Genomic DNA, 21,109 nt, shown 5'->3' with positions numbered 1-21,109 from the left:
AACATAAAAAATCAGTCAAAACCTTACACAGAACTTTAATCGCAAATAAAAAGAATTAACAACATTATAAGTAGATAACAATAATACAGTGGAACCTCCATAAGTCGGATTAATCGGGACCGCGGCCGATCCGGGTTAGCCGGAGAATATGGTAAAAATTAATAAAATACGGTACTCTTACAGATAAACTTAATTATAATTGCCAAAAAATTGAAATACTTATGTCCAGTACATCTAAATTACATACAGTTGTATACATTATTGTTTATTTCTTGGTAAAAAATCTCAGTCAAAGAGAAAACATTTTTATTTTACCTGATGAAAATCGATCCGGGTTAGCCGGACTTCCGGGTTATCGGGGTTCCACTGTAAATAAAATCAAACAAGATGCTATAAGTATATGTCCACCACCAACATCTCTACATAACCTAACTTTTCTTGTTAAATTGACGTACCTACACTGCAAAGTTGACGTAAACTGGAAACGCTGGAAAGTAGGTCTATCTATATCTGAATTAAGAATAGACATGCACTGTATAGCTATCTCTGTCGTTCAGAGCCACCTATGGTGATAATAATTTTGGATCGTACTGAAACGAAATCTACACGAAAAAAGGATACATACATCAGCATCCTAAAGAAGATACCAGCCAACCATAAATACAAACTTTCACCTGAAAGTCACCTTAAGATGGAAAAAATAATCAGGAACCAAATAATTATTACATTATTAGGTATCTTAATTGGAACAAAATACAGAAAATGGATACCTAATAGTCCATTCCCTCACGGTAAAATATTGCAAAAAAAAACAGCTTAGATTGCCATGAAATTTGGCATACACATAGCACATAGGTAAAGTAACATGTCAAAGAAAAAAAGTGATATTGTCCCGATGTGTGCTTTTTTCCGGGGGTGAGTTTCACCCCGTGTTTATTCACCGGAGATGAATAAACATACGTTCAAGATAAGTCTGGAAGTGGATAAACTAACTAATTCTAAGAAATTTTTGTTCTATAGAGTTTTTCAACAAGTCAATACTTTGCGAATATCTTTATTTTTCAACAAAAAACAGCTTTTCGCAAATATGTCAAAAAGTAAGTAGGTACTTTTACGAAAAAAGCATTCCTAGCAATAATATAGCTTATTAGAAAGTGAAAAACATGGTGTACATATGTATCTACGAGGTCCATAGACCTAGTAGAAGCAGGGTTGTATCTACTGGAAAATAGGTTCTTATTCTTCCATTTTCTAATCGAATATTTCAACGTAAAAGAACCAAAAAATAAAGCTCTTTTCGGGGAAAACTCATCACAACTTTTTTAAGGTGTTTAAACAAAGCTTTTTTCTTGTTTTTTAACAAAGGTTTTTGGCTTCAAAAATAAACAAGTAGCAAGTTACGCTCAAAATAAGGTTGATTCCTTTTTTTTTGTTAAAAAAATCGTGAAAATAACCCCTTTAATTAGCATCCAAAATGAAATTAATCGTTACCGCTTTACAAGTTACTTTACTTATGTATTTTTTATATTTATGATCTGTACTGTAAGTTTTATCGGTTCAAAGTGCTTATTTTTGAAACAGCTGTAGTTGAAAGGACTTGAATAAGTCAATACATAGTCACGAGTGTATGCCAATTTTGAACAGCCATATCTTAACCAATTTTTGTCCTCCAGAAACACAAACAATACGAAATATTCAAAAAAGCCAAACCTACATTTTTTTACCCCTGAAGATTTTTCGTATCACTAATAATTTTTAAGTTATTTTAAAAAAGAGACATTTTTTCATAATTAAAAATTTTACTTTAGAATTACTAAAATTTTAAAAAAGCACTTTGAACAAATGAAATTTACTATAAATGATATATTTATTAAACAATACATAAGTAGAGTAACTTGTGAAGCGTTAACGATTAATTTCATTTAAGATATTAATTAGGGGGTGATTTTCACGATATTTTTAACCAAAAACAAAGGGTCCAAATTTATTATAACTTGCTTACTTTTGATGCTAGGAACTTAAAAAAAAAACAAAAATAAAGGTTGTCTTAAACACTTTAAAAAAGTTGTGATGAGTTTCATTAGCTATAACTCTGCTTCGACTGGATCTACAGACTACAGACCTCACACATCGGTATACCATTTTTTTTCACTTTTTTTATAAGGTATACGCTTTAAAAAGCTAAAAAAAGCTGTAAGCTCTGTATCTTTTTCTATAAGCTATATCTTCGCTAAGAATGCTTTTTCGATAAAATACTTTCTTTTTGAGTTATTTGCGAAAAACCGTCTAATAACTTGATTTTTTTGTTGAAAAATTAACATATTCACTCGCAAATATCTCGAAAAGTATTGACTTAGTGAAAAAACTTTATACAACAAAAGTTCTTAATATATTTAATCAGTTTATACACTTCCGGACTTACTTTGAACGTATATTTTCTCATACCCTCGAGAAGGAGTGAAATTCACCCCCAAGACAAAGGCACACATCGGCACAATATCACTTTTTTTCTTTGAAATGTTAGCATTGTTAGCTATGTGTATGCCAAATTGTATTTGAAGTAAAAACCGTGAGTAAATGGACTATAAAGAACGCTAGGCAGATCCAGTTACTCAAATAGCTTTTGATAACAATGGATATTTCAAAGTTTAAAAAAAAGAGACAAATAATACTAAATAGAAAAAATATTCTAATATTTACTAACTACTGGACATAACGAAATAATATAAAACAAGCTAGAACTGGAAATATAAAAAAGAGAAAAATAACTACCGGTACTGGATGTTGTAGATAGGTATTACATGCGATAGGTATATTTAGAATATTCGAAGCAATCCACAAATTAAATATCATATACTTAGTAGAATGTTGTATTAATTTAGAATAAGACGTTTGGTATAGGCCATTGTTGTATGACACATCCTGTATGTACTGTATGAGAAGATTTTGTTGCAAACAATATGCAACCAAAAATTACAAATCCACGTATCCCAGCGTTTTCTTAACACACTCCCATTTAGTTGTTATCGGATTTATTCCATTTGGCTGTTGCACTCTGTATGGCTTATTAACTGTAAAACATGAGAAAGAACTCATTTATTTTAATTTGATATATTTTTGTGGTTTTCATTTCCCTTGGTTGGTTCCTTGATAACGACAAACTTAGTACGCACCCTTGTTTAACCTTCCGATGACCAACCTTTTTTTGTTACACGGATGACCAAGGGGGCAAAAATGACCCCAGGTCAAAAATGTCAAAAATGACAATAAACAAAAAAATGAGGTATTTTTTTTTTAAATTTTTTTTTATGGCATGGACTTTATGTCATTCAGCTAGTCACAACATGAGTATTAGTGTCATGTGTAGTGTGTGTGTTGAGTAAGTGTCTTGTTACTTTGCAAAGTCGACGTCATTAGCGTAAAACTACTTGGAATTACACATAATAGACGGTATTTTACTAAACATCAACTTCAGAATATATTTTTTATTCGTAAAATATAGGGAATTTTTTTTATTTCAAAATATGAGGGTATCTAGAATGATATTAAAGTCAAATAAAAAAATAATGAGTTAAAAATTGAAAATTCTTTTGAATTTATTAAAGAAAAACATACGCTGGGGTCACAATTTCCCCCACTTGGTCATCCGAAGGTTAACTACATATTAACTACCTATTTTACCTAGCAACCTTTTTAACTAAAATCTCACTTACAAAAATTCTCTCTGTTGGGGCCCCAAAATTGACATCCTCAACAAAATTCACGTATAATTTTTAGAGTTTCAGTTGCATTTTCGACTCTGATAACTGGAGTAATAATCCCAAATATGATTTTAAAATATGATGATATTTTAGAATAGGTACCTATGTGTAGAAATACGCTACTTTCGTAAATCTTTATAGTCTGAATCCCGCGTATGAAAAAAAAGTTGATTAAGAGCAAGCTGAAAATTTGTTAACAGCTTAAGGGTGTCTAGTCGGACAAACTTTGATATATAGGAACACTGGAACAGGGGAAATTTTAATTGTGGAACAGGTTAAAAATTTGGAACGGTCAGACCACCAAAAAATCACGTATTTTGTCCGACAGAACTTCCAATTGATTTGTTACCCTTTCATTAAACTCTCAAAAAAAAATTAGGCTGCTATTTATCACCAAATGGGCATTATAATGAGTGGAACACGTATAAAACGTCAAATGACAGGAATTATGACAGGTGATAAATAGCAGTCTGATTTTTGCATGAGAGTTTAATGAAAGGGTAACAAATCAATTGGAAGTTTTGTCGGACAAAATACATGTGACGTTTTCGTGGTCTGACCGTTCCAAATTTTTAACCTGTTCCACAATTAAAACTTCCCCTGTTCCAGTGTTCCCATATATCAAAGTTTGTTCGACTAGACACACTTAAGCTATTAACAAATTTTCAGCTTGCTATCAATCACCTTTTTTTTCATACGCGGGATCCAGATCCAGACCTATTACCTTTTTGTATATAGGGTGAGGCAGATAACTGGCCTATTAGAAATATTTAGAGAACTAAGGGCAACAGAATCATGAAAATTGGAATGAAGGAGTTTTGAAGAGTGATCTATTTAATGAAAATATTTTCATCAATTTGCCACTTCCGGTTATACCGGAAGTTGCTTAAAACTTCGTTTTTTTAAATGGGACACCCTGTGTATTTTTACATTTTTAGATTCTACTCGATGTCTTCTTTCTTAAAATATGCGATTTTGTAATGTTATACAGGGTAGTTTAAAAGCTAATTACGTTCTTTTATTAATTTCGTAGCAACTTTCACACCCTGTAGAATTGTAGTAGTTGGATGCCAAAAACTCTATTTATGTTAAAATGATTTTTAATATAGTCTACTATTATTAAAAATTATTAGTATAGCTAAATGTTAAATTTTAGTATACAGGGTTGGTCGAAACTCGGAATGAGGATTTTCTGAATTTTTTTAAATGGAACACCCTGTGTTCCTGTATTTTAGTATTGCAATGAAAATACATTTTATTGTACTTTTTTATTTCTTAAGCATTTCCTATACCTAAATGCTTTAATTTGTGCTTAATTGTTAATCGCGCCAAGAATGTTAACTACGTAGGTATTTTGATAGCTCAACTATTATTGGCAATTTTAAAGATCAGTGAAGATCAATATGTATTTATTTCCGAAAAATTATTTTTGATTGAATATTTTCACGGCCAACCTAATAAAATTTCACGTATTTTTTGTTGAAATTAATGTTTGGCTTGAATCACCAATAACTCACAAATTAAAGCAGTTAGGTATAGGGAATGCTTAAAAAATAAAAAAGTAGCATAAAATATCATTTCATTACGATAATAAAATATAGGGTGTTCCATTTAAGAAAACTCAGAAAATACTCTTTCCGAGTTTCGACCAACCCTGTATAGTACAATTCAACATTTAGCTATACTAACAATTTTTAACAATAGTAGACTATATTAAAAATCATTTGAACATTAATAGAGTTTTTGATGTCAAACTACTACAATTCTACAGGGTGTGAATGTTGCTGAGAAATTAAGAAAAAAAACGTAATTATCTTTTAAACTACCCTGTATAACATTACAAAACCTCATATTTTAAGAAAGAAGACATTCAGGAGAATCCAAAACTGTAAAAATATACAGGATGTTCCATTTAAAAAAACGAAGTTATAAGCCACTTCCGGTATAACCGGATGTAGCAAATCGATGAAAATATTTTCATTAAAGAGATCACTCTTCAAAACCGCTTCATTCCAATTTTCATGATTCTAGTTCCTTTAGTTCTCGAGATATTTCTAATAGGACTTTTATCTGCCTCACCCTGTATTTCTGTACATTTTGGTTTTATTGTTTGTTATGGATTTTTACATTGGTGGATATACACACCCTTTTGGATGCTACAGTATGCGGTCTACGTCGAATTTTTAAGCGCATAAATAAGAATTATTATTTTAATTTTACAAATAATCCTTTATTATATCTCTATTTACTATTTTAGTTGGGAATAAGCCAATTTTGTGGCTTGTTCCAAATCAACACAATAAATTGATATGACAGAAATAAAAATGTATACCATTTTTATTCAGTTGCAATGCGAAACCAAAACCGTCTTAATTTTTACTTAGATTAGAGAGTGCAGCCAGCACTCTTATCGACGATTTCACCTCTTGTTAGAGGCTCTTCAGAGAATGTATAGGCTGCTTTCTCTAATCCTTGCAAAAATCTTTCGAAATATTAGTCCCCCACTGCAACTGATATCTTTTAAAATCTTTTGAAATCTTTTAAAAATATTTTATTTAAAAATATTTTTATTAGGTTGAAAAAAGACTTTCATTTAGCAGATGCCGCTACGCACCTACTACCTTCACGTCAGTTGCAGTGGGGGACTAATATTTCGAAATATTTTTGCAAGGATTAGAGAAAGCAGCCTATGCATTCTCTGAAGAGCCTCTAACAAGAGGTGAAATCGTCGATAAGAGTGCTGGCTGCACTCTCTAATCTAAGTAAAAATTAAGACGGTTTTGGTTTCGCATTGCAACTGAATAAAAATGGTATACATTTTTATTTTTATATTAGTATTACTCCTATAGAGTAACTAGGTCCATTTTCCGTTGGAACTTTACCACGCTGCAGACGGGGGTTGTGAATTGCATAGTGTAGAATTCCTTCCCTTTTGTCTTCACTGCAGCATCCATTTGGCTTGCATATTGTAGAAGCGTTGGAGGTGTCACCAGGGAAATGGACTAATAAGTTTTTCAATTAAAAATCTTTTAAAAATATTTTATTTAAAAATATTTTTATTAGGTTGAAAAACTTAGACTGATATGACAGAGTATAGAGGAACTGGTCCGAATATGGGCTATGTATTATGGGCCACCACACTATCTAGGAAACAAGTAGTACTATCTGTTAGAAAATGCCCAAATATACTAGAGGGCCCCTCTCTTGTCATATATTTACAGATTTCTCCACCAGTGCATATGTTGTTGTTACACAGTGTAGACCGTTTGATTTTGACTCTTGAAAAAATTTTATTGGGTAAGTTAATATAAAGTGATATTTGTGTTTATGGACATTATTTCGGAATTGATATATTTTGCTTGTGCGACAGAAAGAGGGAAGAAAAGGGTGTTAATGTAGATTATGACCAAAAAGTAATTACAAAATCATAAGCTAATATTTTTCTTGAACGTACATATTTTGAAATATGGGCCCCTTGTGTGACGTAAATATGGGCTAGGGGCTCATATTCAGACCGCCCGCATTGATCTAGATCTAGAAGAACTATTGGAAAAAGCCTTTCTGAAATGTCAGACGGCAGAAGCTAAGAATGGGTTTAAAGTAACAGGACTAGGGCCAATAAATATAACCATTTTTTCTGATGCTGATTTCGGTGCTGAGAAACTTGAATCTGAAAAAACTTGTAACTCGACTGGAATTTATTTGGAAGGATTGACAGGTCACCTTGCAGAAACGATTTCTTTAGAAAATATAGCAGTTCCTTCAGAAGATCGAGGACCAAGTTATTCTAAAGACCCAGATCGACCATTAAGGAACACAGCGAACGCAACAACTAAGTATGCCAGAACATTGTTCAAAAATATTCATCAGTCCATTCGTTTATTCAGCTGCCCCTTCAGTTACGAACCGAGCGTTTTCAAGAGGAAGGAAAACTTCTTGGTTCTCAAGTTATAACTTTATCTCCGTATATAAATTATCAATTGAGAATATAAGACAATCAAAAGAAGGGAAGGAAAAAAGAACAGTATTTTCAGTTAAATTAAAAGAAAATGTAAAGATAAAGGAAGGAAAGGGGAAGCTAATAGGGGAAAATATAAAGAAATCCAAGAGAAAAAACAAAACCAAATTCAGTTCGGATGAAGAAGATAAAGAGGAATTTTTGCCCGCTGATGAAGACCTTGACATAGCGCAGATAGGACAGTAATCTCCTGAAAGCAGTGGAGCCACATGTCTATTATGTATGTAAAAAACAGTTTTCTGATGATACTAGATAATGGAGAAGAAACTGGTTCAATGTTTAATGTGCAATCTCTGGGCACATGAACAGTGTTCCGGAGCAGAAAGAGACTCTTATCTACGTTTGCGATTTTTATAAATAATTTTATTTTATTTTTCAGAGATATTTATTATTCCTTAAGCATGAATTGTTGGCTAAGTTATGTTGTATTTTTGTTGTCAAAAGAAAATTTTGATAGTTTTTTAATGGTGCCCATATTTCAGACAGCCTGGCCTGGTTAGAAAAATATGCCCCACTTCATATTATTACCTGTAAAATAAATAAGCTTTATAATAAAAAATACATAGTAAGCAGTTTTATTGCTAAGGTCTTATAGCATGTATACATGACATTTAAACAGTATTATCAAAATATAATAAGCAAGTTTCAATAAAAAACAAACGAGGGGCCCATATTCGGACATTCGGACCAGTTCCTCTACCTATTGATTTGTAGAATAATTGATATAATAATTTTTCTGATTTACGCGCTTTATTCACTTTGTAAAATTTTTTATTCTAGTGTGCAAGCCCACACTACATTATTCTGCAGAGAAAATATTAAAAAGATTATGGTATTGTTTAGCCACACAGATAGGTATGGTCCATCCGCTATAACTTTTCCCATGCGGTACGATTCATTTTCAATCAAATTAAGTCAAAACATAAATTGAAACGAACGTCGATGTGTATATACATTTTGTATACTGTATTGTATACTATATACTACACACATCGGCGTACGTTTCACTTTCTGTTTTGACTTCATTTGATTGAAAATGAATCGTACCGCATGGGAAAGTTATAGCGGACGGACTATAGGTATACAGTGCCAGCAAAAAAATCTTTACAAAGTGAATAAAACGCATAAATCACAAGAATTATTATGTTGATTTTGCAAATTAATATGTTGTCATTTCAATATACCTACTTTACTTTTGTTGAGAATAAGCCGCAAAATTGGCTTATTCTCAAGTAAAATAGTAAATAGAGATTAACATAGTAAATAGAGATATAAAAAGGGATTATTTGTAAAATTAAAATAACAATGTTTCCTATTTATTCTTTTATAAACGCAACGGTAGACCACATATATAGTAGCACCAACTTTTGGGAATGAGCAATAATTGTTTCATTGGATAATACGATCGTGTTATTTGTTTATATTTTTCATAGCGTGTCGCTATTTCATCTATTTTCGGAAGCTTTTTGCTTTGGCTTATAAAGTTTATAACGGGTAATAAGGCTACTTTTCATAAATACCTACTATTCAATCTGACCAACCATAGAAAATCAGTGCGGTCGAAACGTTACAAGGACGACAACCTCAATTTGTGAAATTTTATAGCTTCTTAAGGTTAAGCTGAATAAAGTCATAAAGTTTATGACATAATTAAAAATGCCGACAAGCTGATAGGTATCGGCACATCGGTTAGTTTTCTTTATTTTCAGAAAATATTGAAGTTCCTAGAAATTTGGTGCAGAAACTTAATTTAGTAGGTCTTTTCGGTTAAATTTAATTAAGAACTATGGCTACCTTGCCATAAAAGAGAAATTAGATGTTTCTTAGACTCGCCTTACATATCGAATTCGCTTCCTTTCTTAAAATCGTTTGAAAATGAAGTTGTTGAAGGAGAGTAGAGTTTGAAGAGGTAATTTTATGAAAATATTAAAAAATCAATTAACGGAAAGATTAGGAACGACTAGATTTTTATGCATTGGAGGTTATATTTATGTAGAATTGTAGATATTATATTGTAAAATTATGTAATTATTATAAAATTGTGTAAAATTGTATTATATTTATGTAAAATTGCAGGTTATATTGTATTTAAATGTTTTAAGTAGTTGTTATTTATGATATAAGTGTTAAAAGTACAATTTTAAGGCACGCATGTGAAAGTTTGCAGAATGAGCAAAGCGAATTCTGCAATTCACATGAGTGACTTAAAAATGTACTTTTTAACACGTATATCACACAATATTTTTTCTACAAACGTCTTATATATCAACAATTATAATTTATTCATTCTCAATTACAGGACAATATCTACAAAAACTTTTACTTGAACTTGACTGACATTCCATTATTATATTTTTCTTGACATTACATCAAAACTGCCTATATTGTCAATACGTAAATCATAACAACTATAGAATAATAACATCTACTTTTATTGTTGTATATTCTAATAAATTTTAATAATTTTTTTCTACAAACTTGTTAAAAATGCAGTTTAAGTTAAATTTTAAAAAACCTTTTAAACCACCTTTTTTAAATTGCGCAAGTTGTACTATTAATATTAATGTTAATAAATGAAATATAAATATTTTGACGTTATACAATTTGACAATTCACTTTTAACTGCAGTGCCTTAAAAATGTTAAAGCACCAGTGCTTTAAAATAGCATTTTTAACGCTCCTATGGAGTGCTAAAATAGTTATTTATGAAACAGTTTGTGAAGTATGTTTTTTGCGAACGCACGCGATTTTTAGAGCACGAGCGACAACGAAGCGAGTGCTATAAATCGCGTAAGCTCGCAAAAAGTACTTCACGCACAGTTTCATACAATATTTTATCTACGATAAACAAATAAAAAAGCTGTAACTCTTCGACACTGGAATTCATTTCTATTCTACAATTTTTAGAACTTTGACATTTAAAAATTCTAACTACTTTCAAACCACAAAACTGTCAAAACTATTGTTGTAATTCATTGCTTATATTGTCACCACCATGATAACGCGAAAGTTACAAACAGTGCGAAAAAGTAAATCACATTTAAAATACATTGTTACTTCACGCACACTTTAAATCCTTCACGCACTGCTATCTATAATGACAGTTTTCACAAACTAAAAACTTATACATAATATGACATAGAGTAGATAAATTGTCTAATTATGTATAAGTTTTTAGTTTGTGAAAACTGGCATTATAGATAGTAGTGCGTGAAGGATTTAAAGTGTGCGTGAAGTAACAATGTATTTTAAATGGGATTTACTTTTTCGCACACTTTCAATGGGTTTTTTGGCACACTTTCATATAATCAAATATCGTTAACTTTCGCGTTGTCATGGTGATGACAATATGAGCAATGACTTACAACAAAATTTTTGACAGTTTTGTGGTTTGAAAGTAGTTAGGATTTTTAAATGTCAAAGTTCTAAAAATTGTAGAATAGAAATCAATTCCAGTGATGGAGAGTTACAGTTTTTTTATTTGTTTATCGAAGAGTAGATAAAATATTGTATGAAACTGTGCGTGAAGTACTTTTTGCGAACTTACGCGATGTATAGCACTCGCTCCGTTGTCGCTCGTGCTCTAAATATCGCGTGCGTTCGCAAAAAGCATACTTCACGAACTGTTTCATAAATAACTATTTTAACACGGTTGTAGAAAAAGGTTGTTATTATCATGCAGGTCGTAAAATAGGTATAATTAAATTTAAATAACACATTATCTTACATTTTAATGAGCTCGTAACAATTTGTAAAAGGCAAACATTTTGCAAAGCAGTTTGAACCAAAATTTAAACCTAACGAAGCAAGAAAGCACTGAACCTCCCAAAAAGAAACGACAAGGCGGATCTTAATAATTATTTTGCATTCGATTCGTGAATGCGCCAGGAAACTTTGTGACCCCGAGCCATGATATAATATTGAAAAACTGCATACAAAAAGTGCATTCTTAAAGTGCATCTCAAACAGACAATAAAAAAAATTCAGAACTCGCCAATTATCGACGAAAATGAGTCCAATTTTGTTACTCGGGGCATTTTGGGGTCGCTGAAAACGAATGTGATGTCGATAGTGATCTCCGCAGTACCTGGTTCCCAGGGTACCTACTGTTAGTTTATCTCGTCTTGTGGAGTTTTCGGCAAAAAATTTATTAAAAAATTAGTCAAAAATAATTACTCGGGGGTTTTGGGATCGCTAACGACGAATATGACATCGGAAGTGATTTCCGGAGTACCTGGTGCCCAGTATACCTACTGTTTACCTCGTCTTTGGACAGAGTTTTACCTGGAGTTTTCGGCAAAAAATTTATTAAAAAATTAGTCAAAAATAATTACTCGGGGGTTTTGGGATCGCTAACGACGAATATGACTTCAGAAGTGATCTCCGGAATACCTGGCGCCCAGGGTACCTACTTCTGGAGTTTTCGGCAAATTCATTAAAAAATTAGACAAAAATCATTACTTGGGGTTTTTGGATCGCTGACGACGAATATGACATCGGAAGTGATCTACGGAGTACCTGGTACCCATGGTACCTACTGTTTATCTCGTGACTAATGATTTTTGACTAATTTTTTAATGAATTTGCCGAAAACTCCAGAAAACGAGGTAAACAGTAGGTACTTTGGGTACCAGGTACTCCGTAGAACACTTCCGATGTCACATTCGTCGTCAACGACACAAAAACCCTCCGAGTAATAATTTTTGACTAATCTTTTAATACATTTTTTGCCGAAAACTCCACAAGACAAGGTAAACAGTAGGTACTCTGGGCACCAGGTACTCCGGAAATCACTTCCGATGTCATATTCATCGTTAGCGACCCCAAAAACCCCCCAAGTAATGATTTTTGACTAATTTTTTAATGAATTTGCCAAAAACTCTACAAGACGAGGTAAACAGTAGGTACCCTGGGCACCAGGTACTCCAGAGATCACTTTCGACATCATATTCGTTTTCAGCGACCCCAAAAATCCCCGAGTAACATAATTGCACTCATTTCCGCCGATAATTGACGAGTTCTAAATTTTTTTTATTGTCTGTTTAAGATGCACTTCAAGAATGCATTTTTTGTATGCAGTTTTGCAATATTATTTCATGGCTCGGGGTCACAAAGTTTCCTGTCGCATTCACGAATCGAATGCAAAAAGAATTATTAAGATCTTGTCGTTTTTTTTTCGGAGGTAAGGCCGATTTTATTGCTTTAATGCTTCGCCTAGGAAGGCTAATGCATTGCCAAAAATCAACATTAGATGAGTATCTTGACAAAGTCCAAGTAATTCTTTTATTACAGTATTCAAAGTAAATGATTTGGTTACTATGTAGTTAGATTAAAAATAAATTATGACAGATATAAATGAAAGATGGCCATAAACAATGTAAAATTACCCAAAAATAATGTTACCTAAGAGCTTCTCAAAACAGATGGAACACGATTTCTACGGAACACAAAAATAAATATGGAAAATGGTCAGAGGTCAAAGAAAAGAGATAAACGAACTAATAAAAACGAAACACATTCAGAAGGAAACAGGGGCAGACTACTTTCTATCTCTATTTGCTGAAGGTAGCGATAATAAACCAGTAACACCTGAAGTGACGACAAACGAAGAAATAAACATTGAGGTGGGAGTGGTAAAGGAAGCTTTAAAGGAATAAAAAAAAGAAAATCACCAGAAGAGAACAGAATGCGCTCCTAAAGTACCTACGGAGGACAAGATCTGGTCAAACAACTGTTAAAACTAATACAAAAAATAATAGAACAAAACTGATTATCACAAGAATGGAGATCAACCATCCTAATACCTCTCTTCAAAAAGGGAGACAAGTGTCGAACCCGAAGAATTAGTGAGGAATTAGTTTATTAAAGCAATATTAAAATTAACAACCAAAGTGATAACAAACAAACTGAATGAAATTAGAGCATTAGCAGAAGAACAACATGATTTTAGGCCGGGAACCGACGTTATATTATTTATAATGAGGTAAGTTTAAGAAAAATCATTAGGCATATTTATGTTTCGTGGACATTAAGAAGACAACAAACCGGTATACCTATGTTTCGTGGACCTTACGAAGACATTATACAGGTACAAATTCAAGGACGTTATGTATTTTTATACGTATAAGATACCTCTGGATGAGATATATCTGGGACTAACTAAAACGATCGAAAATATCTACCAGAACAACACAATAAAAGTAAAAGTAGGAGAAGAACTAACTGACCTAATTGAAATCAATTATTCTAAATGGGAAATAAGCCACAATTTAAGTAAAAAAAATATTTTATTAACGTTTCGACGTCCAAATTGGATGTCGTTGTCAAAATACAAAATATTAATGATCCAATTGAAGCTGGCAATAGGATAAGATAGGGAGATTCCCTGATTCCTCCATTTTTAAACTGATCGTGGATGAAATGACAAAAAAGTATGAATTCAAAAAGAATACCAAACAACTTAAAATAATCTGCTATATTCACTCTCAAAGTGAAGATAATTTACAACGTATGTTGCACCAATTTAATATAACCTCAAAAATGGATCTGGCGGCCATTTTTATTTATAAACAATTCACTGTCAAAAAATGGCCTTTTTCCTTTTTCTTTCTTCAAATTAATGGAAAACAGTAAGACTAAGCTAAATTTTCAAATTGGTTTAAAAAAGTGAATAAAAAAATGCATTTATTAGTAATAAATAATTATGCAAAAGCTATTAATGCTTAATTTTTTGTTACTTATAACTTTTAATTTTTTTATTTAATAAATTATATATATTTATTACAATTTTTCATCAATTATCACATACATAACCTTACTTGGTAGTTGTGCACCTAAAACACGGTAAAAAATAGATTTTTTTGAAAAAAGTTAATCAACAAGTTATAAGGAAAAATTTACGATACTTTTGCATAAATATTTATTACTAATAAATACATTTTTTATTCACTTTTTTTTAACCATTTTGAAAGTTTGGCTCATCCTATTTCATTTGACACCTGTAGAATCGTTCTGAAACCTTTTTTTTTTTTGACTTATGTTATTGCAAAAAAAGCTCTCTGGGATAAACAATTTGAATAAAATTTAAACAATTGAATGGATCGCTTTGAAATTTGTATCACGTAGGTATTATGCACCAAAGAACCCTCATTTGACAAAAATTTCAAAGCTGTACACTTATTTTTACAATGGTTATTGCGAATTTAGTTTTTTTTGCATCTTCAACCGTTTTTTTGCAATTATATTAACAATAAATGAGTCTATCAAACTCTGTAATACGCCACTTTAAAGCTTTTTCCATTCTCTCGAAGATGTTTGTACTAAGAAAGCTATGAGTCTTAATGTTTACCATTGATTTGAAAAAAAGGAAAAAGGCCGTTTTTTGACACTAATTAAATTGTTTATAAATAAAAATTGCCGCCAGCTCCTACGCAGGAAATACGTAGTTACAATTTGTTCTTACACGTATTACCTGTCGAAAAAACGCTTCAGTACCCTGACTGTTGAAGTGTCACGAACAGGGTATATTTTTGTCTTATTAGTTATTACCCTGGCCTAATGGATATAACAGACAAATCTACTAAGATATAAATTAGAGCTGAAGGGTCAGATAATAGAATAAGTGATGTTAAATATCTAGGCATCACACTATCTAGCTATAGAAAGCTCGAAAAAAAGTGGAAGATCAAGTGAATAGAGCAAATAAAGCCGCAGGTTTCCTGAACGAAACAATATGGAAAAATTAATATCGAGAAAAAAATGAAAGGCAGAATTTACAAAACAATCATCAGATCAATAATGACATACGCGGCAGAAACACGACCTGACAGACAGAGGATAAAAATAATGCTAGAAACAGCAGATATAAAAACCCTTCGGAAAAAGAGTAGAATGGAACGATCACATTAAGCCGAATGCCAACAAAAAGGTTAGTAAAGAAGGCCACAGAAGGTTTCTCAAGACGATCAGGGCAGACCATGAAACTGACAACTTACTGGAGATACATTGACAAAGTAGACAGAGGCATGTCTACACAAAAAAAAAGAAAAGTGGAAGAGTTTGCAATTTTGAGTGACGTGAAAATTGATTTTGGGTGAAACTTGGGCTATTGCTATTGAAGGGGCCCTGAAATACCTCATTTCAGGTGCCTTCTCCATCGAGTGTGGGTACCACGGCAACTACGACACCCACTGTAAATTCCTCTATGGACTATATCCCAGTTTGGTATGTCCTATAAAGCCAACTGCACACATAAATATTAAAACGTTAAAGACACCATAAAGAAAAAGTGTCCAATATTAAAAGATTTGTCAAAACTAACTACACACTCGCCTCTAGAACTACCGATGTTGAGAAATAGACATGATATGGATATGTATCCCTACAGAAAGGTTCAAACTTGTTTTCGAATATACAACAAAGAACTTGTCGTATATAAAAGGCAGAGGAGGAACAAAGCTATAACGTATTATTGATTAATATGACGATTGAACAATTACCAACATCGTAATCAACGGAGGTAATTAAAAGATTACTTGCCAGTTAAAAGTTCGTACACCAATAAATTAAAACACCCACTATATTTTTCCAATTAGTAATTAAGTAATAAGGACAAGTAAATAAAATATTGTGGAATGCTCAATTGAGACCACCGACAGTTCGGTGTTGAAATTTATATTAGTTGGGGCAGTTAAGAGTTAATGCGTGTAGGTAGACGGACACAATACAATGTATGTATCAGTCAGAGGTCAATATTTATACACAATATGTACCGTGAGAGTAATTCGTATATCCTTGGCTGAAATATTACACCACACCAGTTATAATTTTCTTAGCCTTTATCCGAATGCGGAGTCAGTTACCGATAATTTAATTTTTCCTTAGCAGCATCCACCCTATTTAGCCTGTTCTAAATCATCGTATACAGAGCAAATCATAATCTACCGCACATACACCAAGTGGTGAATTTCGACGTAATAGACAGATCTGTATACTTGGGCTCCCTGATACCCAATAATAGCGATAACTCCTTAGAAATCAAGCGTAAACTAGCAACGGCCCGAACGGTAACAGCTAAATTAATTAAAATGTGGAAAGACCAAACAATAAGAAGGAATACTAAGCTCAGGTTGGTCAATGCTCTTATTTTTCTTGTTACTACATACGCAGCTCAAACATTGACTCTCAAAATAATCGATAGAAATAAGATCGAAGCCTTCAAATTGTGGTTCTATAGAAAAATTCTACGCGTGCCCTGGAGAGAACAAAGAGCCAACCTGCTAATTCAGGAAGAGCTTCATATAAAAAACAGGCTATTAAAAAAAGTTAACCATAGTCAGAACAGTGGGGACTATGGAACTCTTGGTAGTAGAAAGCCGAACACCAAAGTCGAACATGATGGGCAGACAAAATGTAAAATCCCTCGTCCGTGCATTTGGCACAGGATCGCAGCCAATGAAGACAGCAAGCTAACAATATTCCTACTGGACCCTATTGTATCTTCTATTTTTACATTTACATAATTATAAGGTGGAGGCGTGGATAGGATATTACAGACTGCGATAAAACCTGAGTTACTTACCGTTTAGATCAGGACGTAGTACCATAGTAAATGCAATTGAAGATAACGAATGGAGGATGATTTCTGACCATATATTGTACCCAGATATAGGCCCAAACTACCTTTCCAAATGGACATCACCCCACGAGAGAAATTGGGCAGGGGAAACCCTCGACTAAGACTGGAGAGTTCCTGGAAAATAGATGGGTCAAAAGCTCCAGAAGGGTTCGGCGCAGGAATATTTGATAGTGATGGAAGTTTAAAAATTTCTATTCCACTAGGAAATTAGCATAAGGACTTTCGAACAGAAGCGGATCAATATAGTAGGGCACTAATAAACCCTAAAGTGGACTCTAAGCTAGGGTCGGACTTCCGAGAGGAACTGGACAGACTAGCGGAATATCACAGTGTCACACTGCAATGATGGGATCCAGGCCATCGGCAATAAAAGAGCTGGCGCACTTGCCAGAAGAGCATTAGGTACAAAACAATCAGGTCAGAGCCGACCGTGGGAATGCCAAAATGCTTCATTCGGGACCGGAAAAAAGCCTAGAGCCGAAGGCAACATAACTCTTACTGGGAAATATATCCGGTCAAACACATGGCACAATATGTGTTGGACGGATGCGTGCTAATAGGACTAAAATACTGCGGAAAACTGCAGACTCTGTAGCAGAGAACCTGAAACAGTCAACCATCAACCATATCATGCATTACTGCAAGGTATTAGATCACATCAGCAAATACTTTTTGAACACAACCAAGTGACTCCAAAAATATATGGTACCCATCCACTGGACATTTATATGATGGAACAGGTTCCAGAAATCCTGGAATGGGTATCATTAGGGAATAGAAGGTGTACAACAAACCGATTGGCTATAATACGACCATTGGTTTATAACGGACGGCTTCCAGGAAAAATAAAATACTTAAAGTTTTTTTTGTATTAGTGACTATCTCAATCTCATAATCTAGTTTTGGTAACGACTTCTAATCTATTATTCTAGAAAATTTAAAATGTACCTAAGCTATATTCTATAATATTGTTTCGTGCCAATGGCCATAGTTTTCAAGGAACCAAAGGACATCGCACACATCTTATGGAAAATATAATGTCACTCAAATTCAATAAAACTTACATGAATAGATTCGTTTCAATGTAACGGTCACTTATTATCATTGCGCCAACACTGAATTTTCAGTAATAAGAGCAGGAATTGATATAAATTAATCTGAAATCAAATGGGTAGGTACATAAGTTAGAGAGAGAAAAATATTTTAAGATATCCAAATTATCGGGAGTTCATAAATCTTCTGAGATTATTAAGCCTCTCACTTCCATTGACGCACCGTAAAACAAGGGTATTTAACGCACTAATGAGAATTTAACAGAATTTTATTTAATTAACACTATTGAATTACGACTTAAATTGCATTCTACTGTGTTTTAACATTATCGATCAATTAAAAGAAAATTAGGCAAATCGTTTGCTTTAGAAAGATTCAAAAGTTGGTGTCACTAGTCAACTTTATCTGGTAATTATTGTAAACTAGTAATTATTATAAAGGGTCGTTACGTTCCGCCAAATGGTTAGTTTTTGTCGAACTGTTGTTCTACTATTAACTATTTTAATTAGTGAAAATGCAGTGTTATATTTGTGATGTTCGAGTTCGTGCTAGAGGTTTTCGTCGAGTTGAGAACTTAGATAATCTTCCACCAAGATTTCAGGAGATTGCATTGGGTCGCCGCATGAACAACAATCTACCGGAAGCCAATTTTGATATTGGGATTGTGATTCACATAAACTGCTACAGATACATCATTGAAGAAATTGAACAAGGTAATGATGATAATGTGAATGCTTGCAGATTCAAGTGTGTATTACAAAGAAATAATTTATGTTTTGTATGTGATAGAGCTAGAAATCTTGAACGTTTGTCATTAGAAGCTAGAGTAGATATCTACATGAAACGAGAGATTATTGTAGGAAAGGGTGCTTTATGTTGCAGTGATCACATAAATGATGACAGTATGCTAGATCATAATATAATAGAGAATTTGCGTGGTCATATGCGTAATGTTAACTTAAGTCCGAAAGAAGTTTCAGAGTGGTTTCAAGCGTTACGCCTGACAGCAATTGAAAATACTACTAATCGTTTTGAGACAGACACGGGTATTCAAGAGGACGACTTCAAAGCATTGACAAACTTAAGCAAAAATAATTTTCAAGATATTTATACTTATTGCGATGAGGTCGTAGTTTATGATAGAACTAGAGTTATTACTAAAAAGGATTTAATTACATTTCTTATGAAATTAAAATACAATTTAAGTGACGATTTATTAAAAATTTTGTGCTCATATTCTAGCAGATCCAACGTTAGTCTGACAAAACTGCAGTACGTACAAGTCTTTGTCAACGATTTGTTAGAGAAAATCTGGGTTTAGAAGCAATTGGTCGCCAAGAATTTATTAGAACCCATGTTACAGATTTTGCTAACTCTTTGTACAATCCGAATTCTGACAATCCTCAAGCCATTATTTACATAGATGGAACCTATCTCAAAATTCCCAAATCGTCTAATTTTCGAAGTCTTCGCCGAACTTACTGTCTACATAAGGGTTATCATTTAAGCAAACCTGTTTTAATAGTCGGATCTGACGGATATATTTTGGACGTACAAGGCCCCTATTTTTCTGATTCAAGAAATAACGATGCTGCAATTTTACAACATCACCTTGAAGATGAGGAACAAGACGAAGTAAATAACTTGCGTAACTGGCTGCAACCAAATGATATTGTAATTGTAGATAGAGGCTATCGTGATTCTATTCATTTATTAAATTATTTAGGCCTAGAATATCATATGCCACCACTTCTACCAAGAGGACAAAGACAGTTGTCTACTGAAGATGCTAATAAAGCGCGATTAATTACTAAAACAAGATGGATAGTTGAAGCTCGGAATGGACATTTAAAAAGTATTTTTAAATTGTTTTGTGGATTATTACCGGTCCATCATGTGCCTAATATTAGAATGTTTTTAAAAATTGGGTGCAGTTTAATTAATAAATATTTTCCACCTATTCAAATGCAAGGTGCAACTGTAGAATTGGCAGAAACAATGCAGGAATTGGCTGCATATGAAAATGTCGTAAAAGCTCGTGTTGAAGTTGACCGTTTGGACTTACAACGTATTCAAGACGATGCATGGGTGAATTTAGATGAACTTATTTTACCAAAATTTTCCATTTTGTCGTTAAAACAGATTAGAGATTTGACTATTGGAATCTACCAAGTAAAACTTGCAGTCAGTTACATTCAAGATAAATTACAGAGAGAAAACAGTGAACATTTTACATTTCAAGCACTTTTAGAAGAACAGGGTCTTCTTAGAGCTCGTGTTTACTCTAGATTTCGTCAGGCGACTAAACATCAATTATGGATAGCTTTTCAACCACTCCATCTAGAAAATGACGGTGACAATATACCAATCGACGGCTACTACTGCACTTGCAAAACTGGTGCACGAACTGTTGGATGCTGTGCTCATGTTGCAAGTGTATTATGGTATCTAGGGTATGCAAGGCATGACGCAAGTGTAAGGTATCCATCAACACAGTTATTACATTCTGTCTTAGACGCTCCTAATAGAGACGTGCATTTGAATCAGTAATTGTTGACTTTTTGAATACCACAACTTGGTTTTCAATTTTTTTATATATTTTTAATAATTAATGACAACATGGATTAGGCATAATGGGGA

The sequence above is a fragment of the Diabrotica virgifera genome, chromosome 5 (genome assembly GCF_917563875.1).
Source record: "Diabrotica virgifera virgifera chromosome 5, PGI_DIABVI_V3a".
Taxonomy (NCBI): domain Eukaryota; kingdom Metazoa; phylum Arthropoda; class Insecta; order Coleoptera; family Chrysomelidae; genus Diabrotica; species Diabrotica virgifera.
Note: the sequence above shows the minus strand (reverse complement) of the source record.